The sequence below is a fragment of the Pseudophryne corroboree genome, chromosome 3 (genome assembly GCF_028390025.1).
Source record: "Pseudophryne corroboree isolate aPseCor3 chromosome 3, aPseCor3.hap2, whole genome shotgun sequence".
Taxonomy (NCBI): Eukaryota; Metazoa; Chordata; class Amphibia; order Anura; family Myobatrachidae; genus Pseudophryne; species Pseudophryne corroboree.
The window spans coordinates 463,784,047-463,796,199 of NC_086446.1; positions in this window are offsets into that span (position 1 = coordinate 463,784,047).

Sequence of the window (12,153 nt, forward strand, 5' to 3'; positions counted from 1 at the left end):
ACCCCCCCTGGAGGGAGAATAGATAGCGTGGCGAGCCCAGTGAGCCCGCAAGGGGCTCATTTGCGCTCGCCTAGCTGTCGGTGTGTCGGCGGTCGGGATTCCGGCACAGGTATGCTGGTCGTTGGTAGCCCAGTGTCGGCATACCATACTACACCCCTCTCTTAAACCTCCCCTGTACTTTGTGTTCCCACCAGTATTTCACACGCAAAAATTACAATTGCTTATGTGCAGAAGTTTTCATACTTCCAGTGGCGGACTTCCCACTAGGCACGTGAGGTACTATTTACCTAGGGGCAGCAATTGCTGGTGGGCTGCACACCAGGCTGATAATGGCCCGTTGATTCTTTTTTTATTTTTTGTCATTACAACTTATTTTTTTATATTTTATTTAGCAAATGACAGGGATAGGACAATGCGCAGCAAATTGTGGGTCAGGAGTTGGTAGTAGGGTGATGCTGGGGCTGCTTTTGTGGTCTTGGGGCATCCGGACTGGCACCTAAAATGAAGGGGGCAATGATGTGATTGGGGGAGGGGGAGGGGGTGGCCTGACAATAATGTGCCTAAGGGTGGCCTGACCCCTAAATCCGCCCCAACATACTTGCTGTGGTGCTACTGTACAAGTAAAATTTGAGATGTGCAAAAAAGCCTTGTGAATGTATTTACTGTGAGCCATGGTCTCCCTCAGACAGCTCTAAATACAGTGTCTTCTAAAACCTAGTAAATACTTATCCTCCTACAATGAAGGATGGTAGGAGCAGTAATAAACAGAATGTAACATGTTTGGGGGTATATTTATTAATGTTTACATTTTCTGTGCATTAAGACAGATTCTGCAATGCTGCATAAACCAGAAGGTGATTATTGTGCTGCAACTGATCAATTTCTAACCAGCCATAGAGGTCCTGCAGGGTCTTCAGCAATGTTTGATCAGTTCTCTATATCATCTTAACAGTGATGTGAAATTCTCATCTCTCCTTTCTGTACATGTGATTTCTCTGGGTTTTAGCATTTGTCAAATACTAGAAGAAGCAGGGATTAAACTATTTTACAGCAGGCACTGTAAACCAAGAACAATTATAAAATACACCAGGGAGAGCCAACAGAGCACTTTGCATAAGTTCCTTGTTTAACTGTAATATATCAGGAAAATCAACGAATGGATGTATTGTCCTTCAACAAGTTATGACACTGTAAGGTACATTGTAATGTCAGGTATATTACATACTACAGATCAGTTACACATCATGCACAATATTATGTTTCGTTGCAGTCAGAAATAACTGAGTGTTGTACAGTTCTGTATCTGGATGCCTTGGTGATTATGGCTACCAGCCAATAGTTGAGAGCTCCACCTGGTGGTTGTCATGTGAATATGCACATGAAAAAAATTCTTAAATCTTTATAAAAGCATTCCCAGTTCATTTTCACTTGCCACCTTAGAGGAGCGGCAGGAACTGCATGCTGGAACCAGGGCCGGTGCAAGGTCTCTCTGCACCCTAGGCAAAGCTTATTTCACTTTAAAAGTAATACTGTACTGTATATGGGGCATCAGGGGCAAACGCAGGATTTGCAGGAGGGGGTTTCCAGAGGGGGGAGGAGACAAGCACGGGGGTGGAGACTGAAGTGACTCAGTTTATGCTGGGTTCGTTAAACTTTTGTAGATAGACAGACCTAGATAGATAGATAGATAGATAGATAGATAGATAGATAGATAGATAGATAGATAGATTAGATAGAATAGATAGATAGATCAAATATATTTTGTAATAGACATAGAGCAATTTCCATTCTAAAATTGCATTCGAAAATCACGGGTCTTCATACCGAATGAATAAAGGACTACCAAGCCAGTTGCTCTTCATAACGGTGGCAACACCGAAACATTGAACTTGGAACTGGCTTGGAAGTCCTTTATTCATTCCGTATGAAGACCTGTGATCTACACTGCTTTATCTAGAGGGGATAGTTCCGCAACAGGTTTATTCTAACAGACATATGACCAAGATTAGAATTAAGTCTGTAACCGACTTTAGACTAATGATATACACGAAGTGTGTTTAACCAATTATGCGTCGGTGGTGCTCCCAGAGTCAGTAAATTAAGGTAGCAAAACGAGAGAGGAGAAAGACTCTATGTTGGGGCACTCTTTATTGAAAAATCGACACTGAGTCGATTTTTCAATAAAGAGTGCCCCAACATAGAGTCTTTCTCTTCTCTCGTTTTGCTATCTACACTGCTTTACATGGGGCTCTCCACATAAATAAAAAATTTCTGTAAAGCAAAAATAAAACAGAGTTTCCTGTGCTTCTATGAATCGCTCTCCCTACATTACTGTATGATGAAGCAATCCTTATACGGAGCTGGGGCACCACTGGGGAAAACTGATTTCTGATTTTATATTGGTCGCACAGGCTAACTGATATCTTCACATATTGCTGCTTTCAGCAGAAAATAGGCCCCCATATGAAGAATGATATTTGAATTGCAAATTACAGTTGGGGGGTGCGACGACGGACACATACATATTCAAGTTGAATGCAAAGAAGAAAGAGGGGAGTGGGGAGAAATGCAGAAGGGATAGGGGGTCCGCGGCTGCAGAGCGATCTCTGCAGTTGACCGGTGCGGACAGGACTGAGGGGAGAGCCGCACTTGCTGTAATCTCCGCCGTTTGGCACTGCAGGCAGCCCCAGCGGTGGTGGCCAGAGGGGGGACCTGCACTGATTCCGCTGCCGGGTACTGCAGGCAGGGGGACATGGGGGGGGGTGTGGAGTCACAGTAGCTGCAATCTCCGGCGGCGAGGATTGGAGCGGGACTTGTGGCTACAGCATATTCACTGCAGCCGGGCACCCTATGCAGAAGCTGGTGGCGGGGAAGGGGGGAGGGTGGCTGTGACTGTATAGTTAATAGTATATATATTATTTATATATATATAATATTTCCAAGTGCCCGCGGCACTCCACCGGTAGGAGGGATTACCTGCTAGGGTGCCCTCTTAAGCTTATGCGAGCTATTTGTAGAAATGATAATGAAGCAGCGCTCACCAGACTTGTATTCAACTGAAGTAAAAGTCCTTTGTTTTAATCCTACGTTTCGGGGCACAACCCCCCTCGTCAGGGACAGCATAATACAACAGACACTTACAACACATATTTATACCAACATCAATGAATACTGATTGATGACTGAACGCTACTCCCCTGGAAGACGCCATCCGTGCAAGCTCCGAATCCCGCGTCCGCCAGAGCGAGCCGCATCCCACCCGCAGTTGCTTAGCAATGGTCAAAACAAATACACTGAATAAGTGCCGCTTCATTATCTCATATATATATATATATATATATATATATAAAAATAAAAAAACAAATATAAAACCACAACACTCGCCACCCCAGAAGCGGGGTACAATGTATGCACTCACCACTCATAGGGTGGGGTGCATGTAGCCCATGGCCACTGATAAAGATGGAAGCCATATTTGTTCATAGGACTCCATTTTATAATTGACATCTTACAAGCTGTTTCAAATTGTTTTTCAGCTTAGAGCTGACACAGGAAAAGTACAGACCTGTACTTTGTTTGAACCCATATTGTGAAGCTATGACCTTTATCTAAGATATACTTTCCTTGCAGAAATATATTGTCAGCAGCTAAATGTGAAGGCTTCAAAGATATTTGTCAGTTTGCGGTATAACAGGTGCGAAAACAGAACCAGACATATGTAGGTTATGAGTTTAACAAAAGTCCCCTGTTGCCCCACATAAAACCGCAAACTGGAATTATAGCGTTGCTAAGAAGATAGGAGTTTATTAACCAATAGGATAAGAAAAGTATGTTAACCAATAGAATTAAAGAGATCATTAACCAATAGGATTATGTTTTGTGTAAGGAAGCTACGCCACTGTATGCAAATATGTACCTCTTTATAATGTAATGTTTTCAGGAAATAAAGCAGCTCCGCACTATTATTCCTCACTGAACACACGTGGCTAGTTATTACAAATGTTAATTTGTTGACTGGTCACTGGCTGCAGCCGTGTATGAACCTGATGCTGACTGACTGAATGCGTGCTTGAACTTGGTTAAGCAAAGGGTGCCCTTTCCTTTAACAATATGGAGGTCCCACCGAGATCCCACATCACCTGTTGAACAGCGGACGACTGGGCGGACGGTTCCTGGACTGAGACTCAAAATCCATGCATGGTACGTAGAAATATTTCTCTGTAGACTCTCATTCCTGTTAACTGTCCACTCTGTTCCGCTGGGAGACAGGCATCGGGATCGCACGCACAAAGTTCACTCAGTAAACAGGTTTTTCTCATTTTCATTCTATCTCTTGCTTATATGTGCTTATATATGTGTTATAAAGGCGTAAGACTGAATGAATGTGGAAGTAAATGGATTCTGAGTATTTAGAGTGTGTCTGCATATAACCAACTGATGGGTTGTTAAACTGGATGTTGCTGCAACCACTGTCTTGTTTTGTCTTATATTGAGAATTAGAACGTAGGTTAAGTTTGTGTTACTGCAGTCTATATGTGTAGGATATTGTATAAAGACTTTAAAAAATAAGTCAGAGTTATGAAACAAACATGTCCCCTTTACTAAGAGTACTACACACTTACAAAGGCACACCACGATCAGAAATTTTATTTACATTATATTTGTAATCCAGGAGAATCACCCTTATTCTCTGAACCGTGGGAAGAGGGGTTTAACATTTTTGTACCAATAGGTTGTCATTTTATTCTTAAAGTAAGAAATATTGGAAAGGATTGGTCAGATATACTGTCTGAATTGGAAGGTTCAGAACAATACAGTATATTGTACATAATATACGAGTCTAAGTTGTACTCACGGTAGAATATCATTGCATCTGACTTGCATACCTTGTTAGTACCATAAAGCACGTCCTGTCGCTTTAAAAATTATAGCGTACAGAGTTAAGAAGAAAAAAAAAAATCAGGAACAAAAGCCGTTTAAAACTTTTTTTCTCTCTCTCTTCCGTGAGCTGTAACCACAGACTGCTGCAAGCAATGAATGCAAGTTAAATGTCCTGTCAGGATTGTGTCTGCATAGCAATCATACACAAGTTAGGGGAGGGACATCCATTTGTTTTAAAAGCAGTAGTGTACTCTGCAGAAGAAGGGGTTTGGGAAAATAGAGAAAACCCAGATGATGTGTTCATATTGATGGGATGTCATTTCATTCCAAAGGATAGTGACATAGGTAAAAATTGGTTACAGATCACCTCTGTTTCAGGCAATTATCCTCACAGTTGTATCTCTGAGGATCCGTTAGATCCAGGCTACTGATATTTCCCGGATTTTAAATTCTTACTGGCCATAAGAATGGGAAATTGTTAGGATCTCCTGCTCTGTGCTGCCATGTCGCCATGGCAACCGGGAGGCAAGTGTTAGCGAAGTAACCTGAGCGCAGCTGATACTCCGGTCCGGGTTTTTACTGTGTAGTGGTTACAGGCTCTGTGCACGGCAGGGAATCCGGCGCTGGTTTTGTGCTCACAGTCTGTGAGGTCTGAGTGGGGCGTGGACAGCACCTGCTATATAAACCATCCTCTCAGGCTAGGCAAATGTTGCTGAATCTTTGTTTGTTAGTCAGTTCCAGAGAGTTAGCTAGTACTGTTTGACTTTGTATTTACTTGTTGCTTACTGCGAATAGGCCTTGGGATTCGGTACTTCATTCTGCCAATCCGGACCTAGCAGTAAGACTGGAGTCAGTTGTTTGACCTGCTGGGGTTCTTTTGCTATTCTGTGAACCCAGCAGGTTTGCGGCTGTACTCTCAGACCTGCTTGCTTAATCCTCCCTCACTGTGCAGGGCGTCCAGGTGTCAGTTTAGTGGCAGTAAGCTGAACCTGTGCCCTGCAAGTGGGGGTTAGGATTGTGGATACTCTCCTTGTGTCTATATTTCTATCTCTGACCAAGGAGTTTATTCCCACACCCGTTGGTAACCCTTTGGGGTTTTTTCTGTTGCTCTTAGCAACATCATTTCAGGTGCTCCACATGTTAAATCACTACACCTCGCTTCATTGTCCGCTCTATTCCATCTGAGCATTCCTGACACTAGGGAGACACCCAATTCCTGAGCCTTTGGGCTTCTCCGTTCACTTTGTGTTTATTAGTTATTCCATCACCTCCTATGTATGTTATGTTATACTGTCTGTGAGTTCGTTTGCTTCACTTCCCTCTCTGTTCATACACCGGTATACTCCTGTTAGCACTGGTGTGTGTAACATATTCAGCAGCCCTACTCCTGTTGAAATTTTGTGGGAATATGGAGCATACCCCTCAAAATACTTTGCAACAGGTGGTCGATCAGGTGCAGGTCCTGACTCGACAATTTAATGAGATGTCCATTAAAATGAACACCCCGCAGGCCGCTAGCGGAGCTCCCGCAGCAGCAGCGGCAAGTTCAGGGGTTAAGGAGCCGAAAGTAAATCTCCCGGATCGTTTTTCTGGAGATCGCTCGCAGTTCTTTTGTTTCAAGGAGAGCTGTAAGCTATAATTCAGGCTTAGGCCCCAGTCTTCTGGGTCGGAGATTCAGCGGGTGGGCATGGTGATTTCCTTGCTACAAGGAGACCCACAGGTCTGGGCATATGGGTTACAGCCTGACTGTCCGTTGCTTAAAAGTGTTGATGCTTTTTTTACGGCACTGGGCATTTTGTATGATGACCCTGACAAGATGGTTTCAGCCGAGGCTCAGATTACGGTTCTTAAGCAAGGGCGACGGCCAGCTGAGGTTTATAGTACGGAGTTTCGGAGGTTGGCTCATGATACCCAGTGGAATGACCCAGCCCTGAGAAACCAGTACCGAAGGGGCCTTTCTGACCAGATAAAGGACCAACTGGTACAATATCCCTCGCCTGATAGCTTAGATCAGCTCATGCAGTTATCCATCCGGGTGGATAGACGGCTGAGAGAGCGTAGGCTTGAAAGGGAGACCGCAGTTTCCTTTTTTCCCAAGGGAACCTCAGACTCTGAGGAATATTCCGAGGAGCCTATGCAGATTGGGGCTACCCGCCTCTCCTCGCGTGAGAAGACGCGGAGGAGACAGCAGGGTTTGTGTTTGTACTGTGGGAATAAAGGTCATGTTGTAGTATCATGCCCAGAAAAACCGGAAAACTTCAGGGCCTGAGGGTGATGGGAAATATCCTGTCAGGCCAGAAGTCAGAATTTCCCAAAAAGACTTTTCTCATTCCGGTGACTTTGGAGATCCTCGGTCAAACTGTCAAGACTGAGGCCTTTGTTGACAGTGGGGCCGATGGGGTTTTCATGGACCGTCAATTCGCCCTGGAACACTCTGTTCCCTCAGTACCTTTGGCATCAGAGATTGAGATCTGTGGGTTAAACGGGGAACCATTGTCCCAGGGTAAAATTACCTCCTGTACCAGCCAAATTCCTTTGTTTATTGGAGCCACACACTCTGAAAAATTGTCTTTTTATGTGACTGTCTGTTCTTTTGCCCCATTGGTTTTGGGGTTACCCTGGTTAAGGGCCCATAACCCTCAATTTGACTGGGTCTCTGGGGAGATTCTTAGTTGGAGTAGTGATTGTTTCAGGAGTTGCTTGAGCCTTCCAGTCAGGCTCTCGCAGCTAAGTTTGCCAGGATTGCCAGGATGTTATGCAGATTTTGCGGATGTGTTCTCCAAAAAAGTTGCGGAGGTACTACCTACCCATCGCCCCTATGACTGTGCCATTGATTTGTTGCCGGATGCTGAGCTTCCCAAGAGCAGGCTGTACTCCCTGTCACGTCCTGAGACTCAGGCTATGGCAGAGTACATTCAGGAGAACTTGGCTAAGGGATTTATCAGACCCTCACAGTCCCCAGTTGGGTCGGGGTTCTTCTTCGTGGGTAAAAAGGACGGTTCGTTGCGACCCTGCATCGACTTCAGGGAATTGAACCGTATCACGGTTAAAAACTCGTACCCACTGCCTCTCATTTCGGTTTTGTTTGACCAGCTTCGTACTGCCACCATTTTTTCTAAGATTGACCTACGCGGTGCTTACAATCTAATCCGAATAAGAGAGGGGGATGAATGGAAGACTGCCTTTAATACCCACTCTGGGCATTATGAATATTTGGTGATGCCTTTTGGGCTCTCTAATGCCCCGGCAGTCTTCCAGGAATTCATGAACGATGTGCTCAGGGAATATTTGGATAGATTCTTAGTTGTTTATCTAGATGACATCATAATCTTCTCTCATTCCCTGGAGGAACATCGGAAGCATGTACGCTTAGTCCTCCAGAAACTCAGAGACCACCAGCTTGGGGCGAAGCTGGAGAAGTGCGAGTTTGAAGTCCAGCAAATCGCATTTCTAGGGTATATTATCTCCTCAGAAGGTTTCCAAATGGAGGGTTCTAAGGTACAGGCAGTCCTGGATTGGGTGCAGCCCACTAGTTTGAAGGTGCTTCAGCGTTTTCTGGGCTTTGCGAATTTTTATAGAAGGTTTATCGCTGGATTTTCGTCTATAGTGGCCCCCTTGGTGGCACTAACTAAGAAAGGGGCGGATGTTGCTCACTGGTCTTGTGAGGCCAAAGCGGCCTTTGCCCATCTCAAAAGGGCATTTGTCTCGGCCAAGGTGCTGCGACACCCAGATCCAGAGCGTCCTTTTGTGGTAGAAGTGGATGCCTCTGAGATAGGTATTGGGACAGTGCTCTCTCAGATCGGGGTGTCTGATAATCGCCTTCATCCCTGTGCTTACTTTTCCCATAAATTTTCGTCTGCCGAGATGAATTATGATGTGGGTAACCGGGAATTGTTGGCTATAAAGGATGCACTCGGGGAGTGGAGACACTGGCTTGAGGGGGCTAAGTTTGTGGTCTCAATTCTCACCGACCATAAGAATCTGGCATATTTAGAGTCAGCGAAGCGGCTCAATGCCAGGCAGGCACGATGGGCTTTGTTTTTTGCTCGCTTTAATTTTTTGATAACATATCGCCCTAGGTCAAAAAACATCAAGGCTGATGCGCTCTCGCGGAGTTTTGCTCCAGTTCAAGAGACCACCGAGGAGCCATTGCCCATTGTGTCCCCATCATGTATTAAAGTGGGCATTACCCAGGACCTCTTGTCATTAGTCCTTAGAGCACAGGAGCTGGCTCCTCCAGACCTTCCGGTAGGTCTCTTGTTTGTGCCTCCTAGGTTAAGACTGCGAGTGTTCCTGGAATTCCATGCCAAGTGGTCGGCAGGGCATCCGGGTATTGTCAGAACTCAGGAGTTGCTGTCTAGGGCGGTGTGGTGGCCCTCGGTGGCTAGGGATGTGGATCAGTGGGTTCGGGCATGTGACGTTTGTGCCCGAAACAAAACTCCTAGAGGGGTTCCTGTCGGCCCATTACATCCACTCTCTATTCCGTCTAAGCCATGGACCCACATTTCCATGGATTTTGTGGTGGACTTGCCCAAATCCTCGGGGATGACAGTCATTTGGGTTGTCGTTGACAGGTTTTCGAAGATGGCGCATTTCGTTCCACTGGTTGGGTTGCCATCGGCCAGACGCCTGTCTGAGTTATTTATGCAGCATGTTGTGCGCCTCCACGGGTTGCCACTTGATGTGGTCTCTGACCGTGGATCCCAGTTTGTGGCCAAATTCTGGAGGACATTTTGTTCTGATCTCCAGATTTCTGTGAGCTTGTCGTCAGGCTACCATCCACAGTCTAATGGGCAGACTGAGAGGGTGAACCAGTCCTTGGAGCAGTTCCTCAGGTGTTATGTCACCAAGTGTCATACTGACTGGGTTGCTCATCTGTCCATGGCGGAGTTTGCCTATAACAACGCGGCTCACTCTGCTACAGGGATCTCTCCCTTCCTTTGTGTGTATGGGCATCATCCTAAGGCCAATTCTTTTGACCCCCTGGATTCCACGCCTGGTGGTTCCTCTGTTGTTTTGGTCCTTAGGGGTATTTGGAGGAAAGTGAAGAAAGCCCTTGTGTCTGTGTCATTAGTGACCAAAAGGGTTTTTGATAAGCGGAGAAGACCCTGCAGCTTCAAATTAGGAGACTTCGTCTGGTTGTCCACCAAGAATTTGAAGTTGAGACAGCCATCTCATAAGTTAGGCCCCCGGTTCATCGGCCCTTATAAGATCACCAGGGTTATCAATCCGGTGGCATTTCAGTTAGATCTGCCCCGTTCATTGGGTATCAATAAAACATTTCATTGTTCCCTTTTAAAACTGGCGGTTAGTAATCCTTCCAGTGGAAGACCTTCTCCTCTTCTGATACGGGGTCAGAGGGAGTTTGTGGTTGAAAGGGTTCTTGACTCCAAGATGGTTCGGGGTCGGCTGTCGTTTTTGGTGCACTGGAAGGGGTATGGCCCGGAGGAGCGGTCGTGGGTGCGCAGTTGTGATCTTCATGCCCCCAGACTGATACGCTCTTTCTTCTCGCAGTTCCCCGATAAACCCGGTGGTAGGGGTTCTTTGACCCCTCGTCAGTGGGGGGGTACTGTTAGGATCTCCTGCTCTGTGCTGCCACGTCGCCATGGAAACCGGGAGGCAAGTGTTAGCGAAGTAACCTGAGCGCAGCTGATACTCCGGTCCGGGTTTTTACTGTGTAGTGGTTACAGGCTCTGTGCACGGCAGGGAATCCGGCGCTGGTTTTGTGCTCACAGTCTGTGAGGTCTGAGTGGGGCGTGGACAGCACCTGCTATATAAACCATCCTCTCAGGCTAGGCAAATGCTGCTGAATCTCTGTTTGTTAGTCAGTTCCAGAGAGTTAGCTAGTACTGTGTGACTTTGTATTTACTTGTTGCTTACTGCGAATAGGCCTTGGGATTCGGTACTTCATTCTGCCAATCCGGACCTAGCAGTAAGACTGGAGTCAGTTGTTTGACCTGCTGGGGTTCTTTTGCTATTCTGTGAACCCAGCAGGTTTGCGGCTGTACTCTCAGACCTGCTTGCTTAATCCTCCCTCACTGTGCAGGGCGTCCAGGTGTCAGTTTAGTGGCAGTAAGCTGAACCTGTGCCCTGCAAGTGGGGGTTAGGATTGTGGATACTCTCCTTGTGTCTATATTTCTATCTCTGACCAAGGAGTTTATTCCCACACCCGTTGGTAACCCTTTGGGGTTTTTTCTGTTGCTCTTAGCAACATCATTTCAGGTGCTCCACATGTTAAATCACTACACCTCGCTTCATTGTCCGCTCTATTCCATCTGAGCATTCCTGACACTAGGGAGACACCCAATTCCTGAGCCTTTGGGCTTCTCCGTTCACTTTGTGTTTATTAGTTATTCCATCACCTCCTGTGTATGTTATGTTATACTGTCTGTGAGTTCGTTTGCTTCGCTTCCCTCTCTGTTCATACACCGGTATACTCCTGTTAGCACTGGTGTGTGTAACAGAAATACAAATACTTACCCTTCGGATGAAGCACCTCGGAGTGCCATGGACATTATGAAGAATGTACATGGTGAGCAATGCTTGAAGGGTATGAGACGATTGTTTCAATGGGCAAAAGTGACTACTAATGGCACTCTAGACCCGGATAGGTTGAAACAAATTAGAGTAACCTATGGGAGATATGTGAAGGATAATAATCTGGAACAGAGTCTTGATTTGTGGATTAAAACAGGTAAATTACTTCAGTATAAGAAAAAGTTAGAAGAGTTAGGACAAACTCAAGAACAAATGGCTTGATTTTAAAGATGCAGACATATCTGGACAGGAAACAATGATACATAGAGGTCCCAAGAAAACCAAAGGGTATCCTTACTGGGCATGTCCAAATTGTGGACATTGTAACCCACCAGATAACACAATATGTCCAGTTTGTCAGACACCCTGGTCTTACAAATGTAAACCCTGTAAAAGACCAAATGTTAGGAAATCTGTTAAATCTAAAAAGTTAATCAGTGAATGGTTGCCATTACTTAAAAATAACAAACCTACAAAATATACTTGGAGATGCGGATGCCCTAAACTTATAGATTGGCATCTGCACCTCCAGCATATACTGAACCCGAGGATTGTATCCGGTATGTACACAAGATTCAATCACACCTGCTGTAGCAGCTGTGGATGGTAACGCAGCGCAGGCAGAGCGGCGCAAAACCACAACATGGTACAAGCCATAAACAAATTCAGAACTGTTAACATAACAGTTACAGAACTCCCTGATGTTAAACAACAATTTATGAAGTTCATTAAACA